At 45.4% G+C, this 17,782-nt stretch overlaps 1 protein-coding gene across 4 annotated transcripts in view; it reads left to right on the top strand.

Moving 5' to 3' along the window:
- PKIG (cAMP-dependent protein kinase inhibitor gamma) overlaps positions 1-17,782 on the top strand; it is a 93,284-nt gene that overhangs the window by 54,021 nt on the left and 21,481 nt on the right. For 2 of the 4 annotated variants that reach the window (XM_044262983.1, XM_044262984.1), the window contains exon 2: positions 16,006-16,075. The gene's annotated coding sequence lies outside the window, so the exon portion shown is untranslated. Of the gene's footprint in view, positions 1-6,440; positions 6,810-16,005; positions 16,076-17,782 lie in introns of those variants that run through there. The other 2 variants (XM_044262982.1, XM_044262985.1) reach the window with 2 other exon arrangements.

The following is a 17,782-nucleotide window of genomic DNA, read 5'->3' as shown; positions in this document are numbered from 1 at the left end:
GGACTTTAGCTTTTTCACAAGCACCAGAGCCCCCTTCGCACTTCTCCTTTACCTTTTTCTCCGAATATCACCGTTTTTTGGTCAAGTCAGTTTTCAGTGTTTTATAGCATTATGGCATAAATACTATCTCTGCTGAGCCAGTAACTTTCTGGTTATTTTTCCTTTCTGTATGACTTTTCTTGGACTAACAGCAGTTTCTTTAATATGCTCAGTTTTCCTTTTTTCTTCCTGTAGAGGCTGTCCTTGCTTTCCCATGGACTCTTGTCTCAACTGGCGGGGCGGTGGGGAGGTCCTTCAGCTCTGCTGTCCTAGAGGCTGCCACCGTCACGCGGTAGTGAGTCTGGTGCTCTCTAGGTCCGCAGGTCTGCTGAGGTCCAGAGCTGCCCTCACCTTCAGCCTTGGCATTCCTTCCATCTCTATTGTTAGATCCCTGCTTTCAAATCCTACTTTATAGCTTAAACCCTCATTTAGGTGAAGCATATTCTCCAAGAGTTTACTGAGAAAACAGTGCACAAGACAGAAACAGTCCTGAGCCCTTGTATGCCTCAAAAATGGTTTTATTTTGTCTGGGTGAGGATGAATTCTAGGTTCCAAGTCATTTTCCTTTAGAGCGTTTACCTTTTTTTTTTTTTCCTTAAGATTTTATTTATTTATTTATTTGATAGACAGAGATCACAAGTAGGCAGAGAGGCAGGCAGAGACAGGGGGGAAGCAGGCTCCCTGCCCGAAGCGGGGCTCGATCGCAGGACCCTGGGATCATGACCTGAGCCGAAGGCAGAGGCTTTAACCCACTGAGCCACCCAGGCAACCCTAGAACGTTTACCTTCAAAAGCGTTGCTCCGGTGTCTTCAGGCAAGCCATTCTTGTTCAGAAGTGTGATACCAGTCTGATTCTTTCTTTTGAAACAGTTTGTCTCTCTAGAAACATGTAGGATTTTTTTCCTTTTGAATTCTGAAAGGTTAGGAGACTACATACAGGCATGATCAACTCTTCCCTTCTCCTCAGCACTTGATAAACTTTTCAGTTTAAAGATGCAATTTTGGGGGCGCCTGGGTGGCTCAGTTAATTAAGCATCTGCCTTCGGCTCAGGTCATGATCCCGGGGTCCTGGGATTGAGTCCCACCCTTGGGCTCCCTGGTCACTGGGGAGTCTGCTTCTTTCTCTCCCTCTACCCCTCCCCCTGCTCACGTGCTCTTTCTCTCTCTCTCAAATAATAAAAGTCTTAAAAATGTAACGTTTGGCCCTCGGAATGTTCCCTCATGATTTCTTAGATAATTTCCTATTGTACTTTTCTTTGTATTCTTTCCCTGGAATTCCTGTTTCAGACTGATGTTGAATTTCCTGGATTATTATTCTATATAAAAATTCTTTTTCATCCTTTAAATATTCTTTCCCTATACTGTATTTTGAAAGATTTTCTTTTCTTATTTTCTAGTTTTTCTACTGAACTGTTAATTTAATGTTATTAATTTCCAAGAGTCCAGTTTTATCAACTTATTTCATTTTGTGGACATGATATCATCAGAATCTCTCTGAAAACATAAGAATTTTTTTTTAAAGGTTTTCACTTGTCTGAATTTTCTTTCCCATAAGAGTCCATTTTCTCTTTACTTTAGTTTCTGTCATGCTGTTGGTTTTCCTCAGATGCTCTGTAATTTTTCCTCCCAATCGTAAGCAATAATAAAAGCCCCCTTTTAGGAGATAGGCCTTCGTTTCCTCTGGAATTGGTGTCTGTTTGCCACATAGGCCTCAGCCTTGCCTGGAAGGCTGCTAGGAGCTCTGTGTCCCACACCGATGGGTGCAGTTGGCTTTAGGGCACCTGAGCAGCAGTGAGACTGAGGGTCCTTCAAAGGACAGGATAAGGATGCCCAGTCTCATAGTAGAAGGGAGGTATTCTGTGAACTTACCCATTTTTTAGGTGCATACTCTCTGGGATCAGGCTTCCCTCCTGCCGGATCCCTTCGTTGGGTACACTGGCTACATCAGCAGCTGTCCGAGGGGGCCTAGGAGGTGGACCCTCCGGATATCAAACCCTGTAGAGATAGCAGGCAGGCGGGGTGCCTGGGTGGCTCAGTCGTTAAGCATCTGCCTTTGGCTCTGGTCATGATCCCAGGGTCCTGGGATCAAACCCCACATGGGGCTCCCTGCTCAATGGAGAGTCTGCTTCTCCCTCAACCACTCCCCCTGCTTGTGCTTTCTTTCTCTTGCTTGTGTCTCTCTCTGTCAAATAAATAAATAAAATCTTTAAAAAAAAAAAAAGAAAGAAAGAAAGAAAAGAAAGCAGCCAAGTGTACTCTAAAACCAGAAGAAAAAATAACATCAAACATTTCTTTGTCATCTTTTGTGGGATTGACTCCTCTCTGTCCCCAAATGACTTGTGTGTCTGATTTAAAGAAAAAATTTTTTGTTGTTTTTCTAAGTAGGTTCCACATACAGGGTGGAGCCCAGTGCAGGGCTTGAAATCATGATCGAGACCTGAGCTGAAATCAAGAGTTGGACACTTAACCAGCTGAGCCTTCCAGGTGCCCCCAAATACTGTTTTCAGTGTAGGTGTGGCTCTTTTGGGGTCTGTATGCCAGGAAGTTAAGTGGTTATTTCTGGGTGGTTGAATGATGGATGATTTTCCTCCCTGTTTTTTGTTCTTTTATATTTCTTTCTTTCTTCTTCTTCTTTTTTTTTACAATAAACAATTGTAATTGGAAAGAAAACAAAATCTGTATTTACTACTTGAAGTCTCAATCCGCATCCTTCTCAATGGATAAGTCTGTAATGGCATGACAGCTGAAACCTGTCTTGGCAGGGTGAGGAGGTCATTGCATTTTGCGGCAGCTGTTTGGACTCGAGGTCAGTCGCGGGGCCCGGAATTTATTCATCATATAGTCCTTTCAGCAGGTGCCCGTCATTGCCAGCTGAACGGGCTCCATGACTGACAGGTCTAGAATCTCCTCGTTGGTGGTGGTAGTAAGACCTACCTCACAGGACCCTCGTGGGGGTTAAATGAGATGATTTTTGTAGAGCAGTTAGAATACTATCCGGCATATGGTAAGCATCCGTTAGAAGTCTTCGTTTTATTTATAGCTTTCCTTATTTTAATAAGTGTCTCCTATGTACAAAATGCTCATAAATTAAACACAGAGCTTTTCCATAAGAAGCTCAGATTCTAGCAGCAGCCTAAGTAAGAGCTGTCCAGAAATAAATAAGCCTCAAAGAGGAGAAAAGGGTAAGTTTCTTGATAGAGGAACAGATCAAGTCCTACGGAACATCAGAGGGGGAGACCCCTTCCAGACGGGGGTGAGGGGTGGGAACTGAGGGCGGCCTTGTGGCGGGGGGCTGTCTGAGCCCGTCAGACCAGCTCTGTGTGCAGGAGCAGGCGGCGTTTCCTTCCTCTTCAGCGGGAGCGGAGACTGCGGGCTGTGACGAGCTGCCAGCTTTCCTGCAGGGAAACCCTCCCGAAGGCAGCGGAGGAAGGGACTCCGAATCCCGGCCGGGCCCCAGCAGCCCTGGCGAGGAGCCCAGGCTCTGTCGCTTAGTCCCATGAGCCTCGTGTGGGTCGGTCAGCCCAGCAGCATCGGCCTCCGCAGCCGTGAGTGGAGGGGCTGTGAAACCTCCTCACCTCCTAGCTGTAAGGCTAATGGAAGGTGGTGTCTCGAGAGAACTCAGCACAGAGCGTGGCGCCAGGCCACAGTGTCCCTGCCGTCATCTGTCGTCGGCAGTCCGAAGGCAGAAGGAGCGCCCGGCCTTGTCTGTTCTCCATGGTTCTGTGACAGGTGTACAGTTACTCAGTGTTACAGGGGAGGGTCAGAAAATGTATGTGGTCAAAGAAAACAGTATCTTTGCTTTTATGATTGGGCTCCTTACTTTTACTTTTGTTCAAATAACAAAGCACTGAGAGTGATTTTGGCAAACTGACCTGTCCAGGGTCCAGCTCATTTCCTGATGCGCACTTGGGCTTCTGGAATAAAGGCCCGGCAGATAATAGCCCCAGCTGCCACCTCCAAGCTGCGTGTTGCTTCTGAGAACACGCCTCACAGTTCCCCGTGGGCCTTTTGTTCCTTATTCATTGTGACGTTCTCAAGAAATAGTGGGTCCTTCTTCTGGCTTCCTGACATTCTTGACTTGATTCATTCACTGTTACATCATCCTCAGGGTAGAAGATGGTGACACTGAGTCAGAATTAGAAAATAATGCCTTTACTTTAGGATGTCGCAGCTTATTTTTGCAATTTTTTTTTTCAAATAGTTTTGAACTTGTAGTGTGTGCCAGGCACTTAATCCAGACAAGAACCTTTTATGTTAAGTGCCATTATTATTCTCACTTTACATAGAAGTTAACTTGCCCAAGGTCATCCAATGCTGGAAGGTCCAGGGACAGGAAGGAAACTCAGGTCTCTCTGAGCTGGGACAGGCTCTGAGCTAACTCCCGTTAACTGGAGTTCTTTTCATTCCACCCCAGCCCCACACGGGCTTATGGGAGAGCCTTCAGACTGGCAAACTGCCTCCTAACGTATAGTCTATTTGCTTGGTCCTTCCTGATTACAGCATCAAAGAGTTCTGAGAATTAAAGTTTTTGTTAAGTCACAAACTCCCACAGCCTTACCTCCACTTCTAAGTAGTTTCTTCTTTTTCTAAAGAACTCCAATCCCAGCTTCTCATCCAAGTAGGTTTAAGACAAATCAGATCTGCCTTTTGGAGGAAGGGGTGACTGAAGCCCAGACTTCCTTCGGGTCACATGTTATTTGGGGAGCAAAGCAAGTGAGTACCCCCTCTTACCTAGGGGCCTGTAGTGTTTCCTTTAGGCAATAGATTGACTACTCCCCCCAACCCCCTGGCCCCAACCTGGCTGAACCCACCCCTTCCCCATTTTTTAAAAAATAAGTTTAGTTCCTTTTTCTAAGTAGAAATGACTCCATTTAGAAATAGCACTGGTGGGGCACCTGGGTGGCTCAGTGGATTAAAGCCTCTGCCTTCCGCTCAGGTCATGGTCTCAGGGTCCTGGGATTGAGCCCCGTGTCTGGCTCTCTGCTCAGTGGGGAGCCTGCTTCCTCTCTCTCACTCTCTGCCTGCCTCTCTGCCTACTTGTGATCTCTCTCTCTCTGTGTCAAATAAATAAATAAAATCTTAAAAAGGAAAAAAAAAAAAGAAATAGCATTGGCATGTGTATGGCATGTGTGCTGGACTAAGTCGAGTTAAAGACTCAGTTTCCATATCTGCCCCTTTAATCTTGAGCTGTGTGACCTTGGGCATGTCACTTGGCCTCTCTGTTTCATTTTCCTATCCAGGAAAAGCAGATTACTAATTCAGCCCCTGGGTACTAATTCTCCTAAAATGAGAATCAGATGAGATTACGTAGGACAGCAAAGCTACAGTCTATCAGCACTTAGTATGTGCAGGTGCTTTCTGGCCCTTGCATGTGTTCTTTAATCCTCACAGTCCTGAAAGGGAGGCCCTATTACCCCAATTTATAGTTTAAAAAAAAGTTCAGAGAAGTGAAGTCACACAGGACTCAGATCTATAGCTCTGGTTCCCAGATCGCTGTTCCTATAGGCAGTATACATGTCACACTGCTTCGCTCTGTACCCAGAAGCGCAGAGGTTTTTTTTTCTCTTCGCCTGCAGGCACTCCACAAATGCAAGAGATGCTTACGCTCGCTCCTAATCACTGCTGTTCCATGTTAATCCCTAAGGACGGCTCTCCTGCTTCTTTATCTTATCGAGTAGTTTATGCTGCCTCTTTCCATGTCCCCCAGGCCTTGTTCAGTGAATTCTTTGGGGTTTTCTCCCAGAGAAACAGTTCAGCTCCACCGCAAAGGGGGTTGAAGGAGCCAGGCTGAGCCTGACATCGTGGGCATTGGCCTCTGACCTGCCGAGGGTTCTTCCCTCCCTCAAGCGTGTAATCAGCCAGCTTTTGTAGTACAAGTCCTTATCTTGTGTCTGTGTATAAGCTCCTCAGTCGTTGAATTTCAGAAGTGGAAGACCCCCAAACCATCATTTTATTGATGGGGAAACTGAGGTCACGGGAGTTAGGAGTGTGATTCCTTCAGTTAGGAGTGTGATTGAGGCCAGAAAGAACCGAGTTCTCCGGGCAACAGACCAGTGCTGCTTCTGAGCCTTGCACTCGGGCACATGTCATCTCCCCTAAGTGAAGGACAAACATAACACCGTGCCCAACACACACCTAGGAAACTTGGGGAAACGGAACAACTTGGAACATCGAACTGGAGGAAATGAGGGTGGGGTGGAGTGGGGATGCCAATCTCCACCCTAACGAGGGTATTACACACCAAAAAAGTGAGTTAAAACACAGCAAAGCAAACTAGATCGCTCTCAGTGGTGACTAGAGGCAAAGGGACTTACACCAGGAGCCCTGGCCCAGGGAGTGGATAGGAAGCCTTTTGTCACTAAGTCCGCGCTGTTGAGAATTGAAGGAAGGATGTTGGGCAAATGGGACTGCGTAGGATGAAGTTACGGTCTCCCAGCTCACGGTCCAGAGGAAACGGATCTCCCCCGTGGACGGAGAGGTGGAAACCGAGCAAGAGAGCTGAGTGGTTGACATCATCAGGCTGAGCATTGGGTTACAACAAATGGGGACTTACTTGGCCCGGGACGTGGGAAACACCCACTAAAACCTCGAAGTGCATTTCATTTAGAGACGCCGAGAGGGAGAGAGGGCAAGAAAGAATCCAGGCTGCACCGCTGGCCTGGTCTGCTGATCTCGCTAACCCTCAAAAGGGAGGCGTTTTGAATGCTGGTTTCTTAAATTCTTCCTTGGCTTGGACTGAGGAGCCCTGGACCTTGGAGAAACTCTGCTCTTGTAAGTAGAACTTGATTCTCCACCATCACCCCCACAGCCCTGGGGAGAGCAGGGAGGGAGGCAGAGCTCTCTGGAGGGCTTGGCTTGCTTCACAGCCTGTCGGTCAGAAAGTGTCTATTTTTATATTATGATATATTATTGCTCTGCAAATTATGGCTTTGTCTGCAACTGCCTGGGGCTAGAGTCTGAACTCAAGTTTCACGGATGGGCTCCATTCAAACGCTGTTTGAATTTTTACCCCAAGAACACTGACAGATAGGCTAGAGCTTTAAAAGCAGCTCGTTGTCCTGAAGATAGGTGAAGAAGTTAAGTCCTTCATTAGACAATGGGGTTTGTAAAACCTTTAGTTTTTTCTCTGATAACCAAGGCAGTACAAACAATTTTAGACATCCTAGAAAAAAGTATCTCTAAAAGTGACAATTCCCTGAATTCTTCCCCTCACAAATACAAGATTGGTATTCTAAATGCAAGATCTAGAAATGGTTGGGTTTCTGAAGTTCACTTATCACAGGCATCCCACTGCCGCGGCAGCTGGGCGGACTCCCAAGACGGAAAGAAGCGTCGGGAGACTTTAACTTTGGCTTCGTGGTCTTTTTTATTGCTTCCTTTTAAAAATTTGCTGTTGATGCCTAGAAAGTAAACAGAACAATCGTCTAAGATAGCACTTTAGCATTTTCTGTGTTGGGGTCTGTCCTCAGGTCTTTAAGCCAGGTGCGCTCTTCCAAGCGGTGCGGAGGGGAGGGGAGGGCCTTGTTGCCCTGGGCCCCTCACCCGCATGCGCCGGAGCTGACCATTCTCCCTCCCGGGGTGTGCGTGTGTGCGGTACAGGGTTTGCAGCTGCTGCCTGCGACCCACCACCCCTGCCCGAAGGTCAGAACAGTTGGGAAATCGCGGTTAAAGGGGAAAGACTTCGACTTTAAGAAACAAAGGGCCAGCCATGGAAGGTTTGCAGCCTGAGTGAGTGTTTCACACTCTGGGCCTGTTTCCTCTTTTGTACCTGAATAAAGGGACAAAACTAGATGATCGCTATATTTTGGAATTCAGCTAGAAATGAACCATCCATATCTCTTCTGCTTGCAGAGAATCCTCAGGGCTTGAGGATCAAAGTACTCTTGATTTCCAGTATCTCAGAGTGGCTAAAAACTGGCCCCTAGAAGGACAATTAAAAGAGGATATAAAACAGGCAACAGAAAGTTACTTTTGAGTTTTTTATAGTTTTGTAAGGTTTGGTATGCTTCAAGAAAGATTGAGCATGGTGTGCAGGCGCATGCACAGTGTTGGGGGGGGTTGGGGAGAAAAAGAATGATCCCTATTGAGTGTCTCTTAAGTGCTCAACCCCACGTGATGCTCAGCCTTTTCCATAACCTGAGGGGGTCAGTGTCCTTGCTCCTAACTCCACTGACTGAGGGTTAATCTCCATGGTGTGTTCCCATATCATCGACCACCTTCCCAGTTCAGGTGAACGGGATTACTTCACATAAATAATTACAGTTCACATAATTACTGGCAGAACTTCATTCACTGTCTCCCCTAGACCATGTGTCCCCTCTTGTGAGTCTGTCTCGTCCATTACCAGAACCCCGTCCCCTGGTAGAAAGGTCCAGAGGAGACCGGGCATACTCAATTTTAACACAGAGCCCACCCTCCTAGTCCCTAGCTTGGCAAGAAAGAGAAGAGGAAGGGAAAATCTCTCTGGGCCCTTCCACCTCATGTCACCTAGACACGACGACCGCTGCTTCAGGACAGCGTGGCTGGGGCCAGAGTGCAAAGAAAAGCAGGTGGTCAGATCTTGGATTTTTGAGTGGCCAGGGGGCCAGGTGTTGGCAGTTTAAGAGATTTCTGTCTTTAAGGCTACCAGAGTCTCCAGCCCTCAGGAAAATGCAGTATTTAAAAACTGCTTGAGTTAAGATCGTGGTTACCAGGAGGGTTCTCAAAGCCCCTTGGCGTATCTGAGTGTTTTGGTCTTCTCCATGGCTCAACCCTTTGAAAGTGGACCGTTGCTACCACGGAGCCACGCATGGTCTTGGGCAGGGGGCCCAAGGCTTTCTGCCTCAGCCCAGCTGCTCAAGATCTCCAGACTTCGGCTAATTAAGAAAATGGTCCCAGCGGTGCGTGGGTGAGTCGGTCAGTTACGCGTCCGACTCTTGATCTCAGCTCAGGTCTTGATCTCCGGGTGGTGAGTTCCAGCCCTGCGTTGGGCTACATGTTATGCACGGCACCTATTTGAGGAAAAAAAAAAAAATAGAGAAAAAGGTGGTCCTTCTTCCAGAGACGGTGGTGAGGAGGTGATATTCTGAAAGGAAGGTATGTGGTTTGGGTTTTTATTTTTGTTTGAATTTGAATGTCTTTAGCAGGATTGTTCTCCATTTTAGTACTGTCTGTGTCATTTGCTTGCCCATCTGGCACCATCTCTGGTCTCATGCCTGCCACTTGGCCCCTGTGGACGTTTACCTCCGCGACCCCTGGGCTGGTGGGTGTCCACAGTCCCTGTTAACTTGAGACTTGTAGAGGTCAGTGAGAAGCTGGGGAGGGTAGCAATGAGAGCTCTGCCCTCACCATCTCCTAGTAGAGACATCTCGGACAGATTACCTCCTAGAGCCTGCTTCTCTTCTGAAAAGTGGGGCGGGGGGGTCACAATTATAACCTTTCTCCAGGGTGCCACGAGGATGAGACAGGATAAAGCTCATAGTGCACCTGGTTGGCACAAAAAACATGCTTGGGGTTGCCTAGTTCATGGTTTCCAGAAAGAGAACGCTGGCCAATGTATATAGGGCCTGGCCCCGTCGGTCACAGGATCCTATTTGTATGAGGGACATGGTGTCATCTCTGAATTGATCAGAGCTCCCATGCTGGCTCTTTCAGCCAAGCCTAAGCACCATTTCCTGTCACTCAGTCGGGTGCTCAGACCAAAGCCAGAAGTAGGTGCTGTTCTCCTGGGACCCGAGGATGCTAGCCCGGCTCAGCCACTTAAGGAAGAAACTGGTGGCAGGTATTATTCTCTGAGTGTGACGAGAAGCTGAGTTCACCCAATTAACTCTGCTGAGTGTTTTCACAAGGGGACAGAAGTGATTCCTAAGTGGAGACAGACGTGGAAAATCTCAAGTTATTGGAAACAAGTCATTAATCATGACCCGAGGCTGAGCTCACTACCTCCTGGAAGTCTTTCAGAAAGGCCTTATGAAAACTTTGAGCGCCTTCACAGAGTGGTTTCTTCAGAAGCTGCGATGCTGAGTGATTGTGAACAGCAGATTGAAATGCATTGGCTCTTGCTTGAGGAGGCCGGCATTTCCTAACTTTATTTAAAAGAAGTCTCTTTAATCTTCCAAGAAATGACTACTCTTCAACTGCGCTTTTCCAAAATGAATAATGGACCTTCGGGGACATTATAAAAATGCCTTCTTATTATGTTCCAGGGACCTCGGTCAGTCATTATGTTTAGGACTTAATAGGCGTGATCTCTGCCATTCAGTAAATTACACGGGAGGCGGACTAGTACAAAGCACTAGGGTGTGTGGAGGAACAGGGCTGTGAGGAGACAGCCATGGCCTTGTGAGGTTCTCCGCGCATCAGGAAAGACAGGCAGGTCAATGAACAGTTGAGCTGCACCAGCATTTAGCAGCTGGGGATCCTGGTCTTGAGCTGGTTGGTTAACCCCACACTTACCCTCCATCTCCTGGTTCTCAGAGTTTTGCCAGCATCTGCATTAGGGAGAGATGAGAACTGTGCCCGGCAGAAACTTTCACTCCCGGCGCCTTCCTGCCCAAGGCATCTGATGAAGGACAGGAACTCTTCCTGACTAATTACAGGGGGGACCCCACCCCGGAGGACCCGGAATCTGCAATCCCAAGTCGAGTAAGGAGACATAAGGACGGATGATTCTGCGGTCTAAGATTGTCACTGGATTTTTCTGCTGGTTTGTTTTTATAACATTTATTGTGGTGGGTTTTTTTTTCCCCCCAGATTATGAAATTAGAATATGTTCATGGAAGGAAAGCTAGACAGTACAGAAAAACACTTAAATCATCACCCAGTGGTTTCATGTCTCTGGTTTTTTAATAGGGCATGGCTAGGTCAAAGGGGAACTGCTTAGATCTCCTACACATATTCTGGTTTGGCTCCAGAAAGTTTCTGCCCGGGTAAGAAACTCCCCTTCAGCAGTACATGCTTGTCCTGGCCTCACTCTCACACTACCATTGCTCTCCAGGTTTCACTTCTCATTTTCTGGGCAGAGTCTCTGCCTATCCAAGGTGCTCAAGGCTTGCGGGGCAGTCCCCGAGTAGGAGAAGCTGTTGTCTGTGGTTGACTAGAGACCGTAGCGTTTCTTCGTATTTCCCTGTGTCGGTGCAAGAATTCATCCACTGTTCAGAAGAGCCCTTGTGTTCAGGCATTCCACAAGGCACGATAGGGAATACCAAGGTATATTAGACTTCTAAGTTGCTTGTAATCTGATAGGAAAAAAAAGACTCCGGTAATTCTCACACATGTCATCATGTGCTCTGAGAGGGACAGTGCCGTGGAAAGCCCGAGAACGCGGCACACTAGCATCTGAGTCCAGCCTTCAGTACTCAGTACAGTTTTAGCTAATGCTCACTGAGCACCTCCTTATCTGCCAGGCACTGAGCAAGGTGATAGTGAACAGTAGGTCATAAAACAAGCATGATCCTTCTTCTCACTGTCATTGACAGCCAAGGACGTATGGTTTTATAAAGTAAATAAGTAGGTATGTGGTCAGGGCAGGCTTGCTTGACGAGGCAGTGTTTAAACTGAGATGAGGTGCTTATTAGGCCAAGAGCTGAGGCAGGAGGTGGGGAAGAAGGGCATTCTGGGAAAGGATAATCCAGGTAGGGACAGGTACATGTGGGTAAGGGCCCAAGGCAGGAAAGCATGTGGACTGTTGGAAAGCCTGAAGGGAAGCCAGCGTGGCTGAAGCGTGGAGGGGAAGGGATCTGAGCAAGAGGCAGAGGTGAGGCTTCAGAGAATTAGTCAGGGTCCTGATGACAATGATTAATCAGTAGGCCTTTCTGGGTGCTATTTGCTGTGTGGGGGATGGATGGAGGGACAGTCGCAGCAGTGAGGGGAGAGAGGATTGGCGTGGGGGTGGATGGAAGAGGTAGGTGGATTCGAAACTACTAGCGATAGAAACTTAGTGGCTTCTAGTCTGTGCCAGACCCAGGGCTGGACCCTGAGGCTGTAGAGACGAAAGATACGCAGCCTCTTTCCCCCTGGGCTTTAGAGGTCTAGTGGCCTTGAAGGTTAGGTAGGCTGGGGTGGGCAGACCCAGGAGCATGGGATTTCCTTCCCATAGTCAGCAGCTCTATTCCAGTAAATGAGGAGAGCTTCTCTCTGAGGTGGCATAGACTATTACTCCTAGACTACAGTCTTTTTTTTCCTAAGGGGCAGGAAGAGCTGTTTTTTTCCCCAAGAGCCTGCTTTTATTCATTGGCTTGCCTGTAGTTCCCCTTTGTCCCTGTGATTTCATACCTGAGCTCCCTGCTGGACTTGGGGTTTAGAGACCAGAGTTAGCAACTTGCCACATGACTGAAAAAGATTGAACTTCTCTGAGTCATTTTCACCTATAAATGGGAGTGATACTGATCTGATACCTGGCTCCTTTAAGGTATCTTAAAATGCTTTGTAAGATCTCAAGTGCTGTAGAAACATGAGGTATCATTATTATTTCAGTGCAATATTTATTACTGATGAAATAACAGTTAAAAGCGAAGCATTCCACCAGAGAAGGCCAGAGTGTACCTTGCACGTGACTCTGAAATGGCAGATTCCATAAAGTCGCTGTCCTTCAAGAGCTTGTCGGGAACGCTGGTCCTCTTCTCTTCTGTTTCATCCGCTGGGATAAACCATTTCCTCTTCTCCTCCTCCCGGCAGAATGGTTTGCAAAAGCAAGCCATTTCACTTCTCTGCATTCCGGAACCCATTTGATGTAGAAGCCAAAGCATCTGCTTGGAGACCAAGAGAGCCTGTGAGCAGAGATGAGGGGGTTGCACGGCTCTGGTTCCCAGCAGCCAGTTCACTCCCGGGCGTGGATTCAGTTGGTTTGCGGGGAGGAAAGCAGGCAAGGGCACCGAGCCACGGAAAATCGTCAACAGCACAGAACCCGCCCACACACCACCACCTAAACAGGGCGGTTTCAAGCCAGAGTTTTAGGCTTTCTTTGGGATTTTAACATGGGAAATTCTTCTTTTTTTTTTTTTCTTAAGTAATATTTTCCCCCTTCTTAAGGAAAAAGCATAAATCCTTAGGAATTAAGTACTCCCCTGCCCCCATGAAGCTTTTTAAAAAAATTTGTCTTCCGGCTATTAACGTGTTCTATTTGACCAAAAAAGAAGTTACAGTAAATGGAGTTAATTATCCGATGTAAAGACAAGTGGGTAGCGTTTAACACAGCTTATCAGAGTTTTTTCTCTGCCCTCATACGCTTGTTATTGTTTTTATCTTCATTAATTTTCCCTAAACTAATACATAGGCTCATTGTAACTAAACAACTTGAAGATGTTATAAAGAAAAAGTTAGAATCTCTCCTTTCCCCTTATTCCCCATTTCCATCCTTCTGAACTGAGTTTGGTGTGTGTCTTTTCTTCAAGTTTCTATTGAAACAGGTGTAGGGTTTGTGTAGATGTACGGTGGTTTGGTCAGAAGTGGGAGCATACGTTTGTTTTGCACTCTATTTTTCCCACTAAATAATAGCTCCTGGGTAGGGATAAATCTAATGCACCTTTTAAAATAGCTTCAGGGCTGTCGACCTAGAGGTCCACAATATATTCAACTATCTCTCCTTTGACCGATGTTCGAGTTGTGTTCTGTTTTCACTAAAAATATTGTTGCATTACATATCTTTATATACATAGCCTTCTCTACTGGTGCATTTATTTATTTGTTTGTTTGTTTATTTAAATTGATGATAGTGGACACACAATGTTACATTAGTTTCAGATGTATAATATAGTGATTAGACAAGTCTGTAAGTTCTGCTGTGCTCAGGAAAAAAGGAGCCACCATCTGTCACTATACAACACTATGGTAATACCATTGACTATACTGGTGCTTTTATTTCTGTAAGTTACATATTTCATAAATAATATTGTATATTAATAATAATATACATATATTGTATGTATTTGACATTTTAATAGAGAATATCCTACTTTAATAAAGAGTTCTAGTAATTTACATCTTCTCAGAAATATAGGAGTACTTCCATTTCCCTAAATCTTTACCAATATTAGATATTCTTTCTGTTCCTCCTCCTGCCCTCTGTCTCTCCCTCCACTCTCCATTCGCCTCCTCCCTCCATCCCATCTTCTGTCTGTACTGTCTGTGACCAAGGTGATGGCAAAAGATGGTATCTCACAGATGCTTACCTTGTATTTTCTTTACTACTAGTGAGATTAAACATTGTTTCATGTGAATTGGCCACTTTATTTTCCTCTTCTCTGAATTTCCTTCACTTTTTTCCTTAGGAATTGTTTGGTTTTTTTCTTAACAAGTTACAGGAGCTATTTATATATTAAGGATTCTATATGTATTGCAGCTGTTTTTCCTGATCTGTTGTTTGTTAAATTTCTTCTATTTTTTCATCATAGTATCTGGATTTCTTGCCTTGTTTAATAATAATTTCCCCACCTCACAGTTATATAAATATTTTCCTAAACATTCTTCCAGTACTTTTATGGCTTTAACTATTTAATCCTGAACCTTTAATCCCTTTGGAATTATGTTTATATGTAGCAAAGAGGTAGTGGCCAAGCTTTGCTCTAGATATGCCAGCACCATTTATTAAATAAGCATCTTTTCTGTTTTGCATTGAAATTCCATCTTTGTGGTAATTAAGTTCCTTTCTTGTATCCATTTCTGAACTTGCTGCTTCAGTCTACAGACCTGTTTGTTCTTATGTTACAACCGTATCTTTTTGTTAAGTCTTTATGAAGTAAATTTTTATTATCGCTTAAGACAACTCCCCTATTTACTTCTTTAAAATAATTTTCTTTCCCATTTCTTGGCTAAATTTGGGGGGATTTATTATTCCATATGAACTTCAAAGTAATTTTACCCATTTCACTCTCCCCCAAAATACTATTTGTATTCTTATTGAAATTTAATTAAAACTATGTAGTAATTTGGAGAGAACATGCTAACTGGTTTGAGACTTAAGTGTTCTATTTCTATATTTTGTCATTTTACCTTGAAAGCTTTTAATAGGCATCATGAATATATTGTCTCAATTAAACAGTATTACTGCTTGTCCTGGTTAACAGGGACCATGCAAAGTTTTAGTTATCTCTCTTCTATCCTTGACACTCTTACAGTCAAATGGGTAATATTGTCAAATTTGTGTTTATCTCCCCACTTAGCTTGGTTTCACTCACTCAGTGTTTTAAATTTACCAATACACTATACTTAATAATTTGTCCCACTGTTGATTCCAAAATCTTACTTACTTTCTGTGTTTGGTTTCCTTTCTGTTGGAGAATGTTCTTGGAGACTAAATGGCAAACTTCTGCTCAGTCTTTGTCTGAAAATCTCTTTTGCACTCTTGATATTTTAGAATTCTAGATACATAGCATGTATAATGATATGACAGTTACGTGTGCCTCTTTAAAAGTTTTCAACCAAAACAGAAATTATTCATGTAAAAAGGGAAAGTCTTTCACTCCTTTTTCCCCCAGTTTCCAAGTCCCAGAGAGAGCCACTTTTCATAGTTTGCTGATGACCTTGTTCTGTGTAGATACAAATGTGTATGTATACAAATGGTATATTTTTCTAAGCATAAACAATCATGTTTATAACATGATTAGAACAGTCATGTTCATATTTATATTAAAAATGGTGACATATGAAAATGATGACATTTCCTTGTCGGTGCAATGAAATCTTTCTCATTCTTTGTGATGGCAGCCTAGTTTCTCACTGCATTGGGACACTGTAACTTAACTCTTCCTATTAACAGACATTTAACTTGTTTCCTCTTTTTTTTTGCTATTACACAGAATGTTTTACCGAACATCCTTTTACTTATGGGAACATACCTATAGTGTAGATTCCTACATATGTGGCTGACCCAAAGGATGTGCACATTTAACATGATACTAGATACACTTAACTTGTCTTCCCAAAGATTGTTTTGGTTTACAACCCTAGAGTGTGTCTGGCTCTAATTTTTGTTTTTCCTCTGTTCCCTTAGAATTTCCACACTGATTACTCAACAGCGGAAAATCGGAAGAGATGCAAGTAGGAAAAAGAAACTAAACCAGGTGGGTAGTCACACTGTTCTTACCAATCTACTGTCACATCCCAAGCGTTTCTGTGTAAATAGCTTTCTTTCTGTTTGAACGAATAAATCGGTCCCAAGTGAAATTAGAAAGGAATTCTGGTCCCATGGAGGTAAAGCAGGCTGGCACTTTGCAGAAGTTATACAATATCACACCCCAGTTTTACAGACCGTTTCTTTATAGCATCAGAAAAACAAGTTACTTCTGGCGGCTCCAAAGAGCGTGGGTTTCTCCAGTCATCCACTTACACTGATGGAATCATGCACAGAAATTATTAGCAAATTTGGGCACGATGCCAGCTTTCCTGTCCACCAATTGTTGCAAAGCTATTTTCATAAAGCCTAGGGCACATTATGGGCATTTTAATACTGTGATAGAGGAGCAAAAGCAAGCAAACCCAGCCTGGAGAAACCAGCACAGCTCATGGGTCTGATGAAGAGAGAGAGAGACGGGGCCTACAGGTCCCCCCACCCCCCAGCTGGAAGAATATTGCATTTCATGAAAATGAATGGCGTACTCTTGGAATATGGCCACTCTGGGTCAGTGTTCATAATTAGACACTTGTGGGGTCAGTTAATCATTTTTAACAGCCTCTGATCCATGGTTCAGCCCCCTCCCCTCCCCACAACCGGCCCACCCTCTTTCGGCTCTGTCTCCCTGCAGTTAGAGCTGAATATGTCCAAGGCCTAGTAGTCCCAGCAGCTTGGGGGATTTCCACCTCTGAATTCCTGTGCTTGGCCTAGCCTGCCCCTAGCCCCTAAGGTTAGTCTTCTCTGTTGCTGGCAGAGAGAGAGTCTGGCTGCTGCCCTAGGGCTGGAACTCCCCAGCTGCTTATCAGCAGGGCTTCTGGGCCTTGCCCTGCGGTAGCTTCCCGAGCTACCATGCTTGTGTCCTGCTCTGACTCACTGCCCCTGGGAAGCCCCTGGATGCAGCTGTTCGCAGTGACTAAGATGAAGCAATCAGTTCCCGGGACCGCTTGTCTGGCTCGTATAGGAGGGCAGGCCTCCAGAAGGCCTCTGTTCCAGCTGCGATGGGAGTGCTGGGGCTCACGACCACCAAACTTGAGGATGCTGGGGCTAAGGGAGGTCTAGAGCTGGGATTTTTAAACTTTTTTTTGTTTGTTTTTAAGATTTTTATTTATTTATTTGACACAGAGAGAGAGATCACAAGTAGGCAGAGAGGCAGGCAGAGAGAGAGGAGGAAGCAGGCTCCCTGCTGAGCAGAGAGCCCAATGCGGGGCTCGATCCCAGGACCCTGAGATCATGACCTGAGCCGAAGGCAGAGGCTTAACTCACTGAGCCACCCAGGCGCCCCATAGAGCTGGGGTTTTTAGCCAGGAGTTTATGGTTAGCTTCTGGGATTCAGGATTTCCCCTGTACCTATGGGTACAGTATATGTAAATAGATTTTCCTGGGCCAAGAAGTGTCCTTGGCTTTGCTCAGATTTTCAGAGGTATCTGTGACCTCTGAATTTTAAGAAACGCTGGTCTAGAGAAAGTCTGAAGTATTAGAGACCACTGTGTTCCCCTGGGCACAAGCCTCCCAGATCTAGGATCTTGAGAGACCTCCCCAGGCCCCTGGGTTTTTCTGTTTGAACCTGAACTGGGACAGATTACTCAGTATCACTGACACTGAGAGCCTTCCCGGGGGATGTCCCAAAGTCCAGTCCTGAAACCTCACTCCCAGCCCG

The sequence above is a fragment of the Neovison vison genome, chromosome 8 (genome assembly GCF_020171115.1).
Source record: "Neovison vison isolate M4711 chromosome 8, ASM_NN_V1, whole genome shotgun sequence".
NCBI classification, from domain to species: Eukaryota; Metazoa; Chordata; class Mammalia; order Carnivora; family Mustelidae; genus Neogale; species Neogale vison.
Note: the sequence above shows the minus strand (reverse complement) of the source record. Positions and strands in the feature narration are given on the sequence as shown.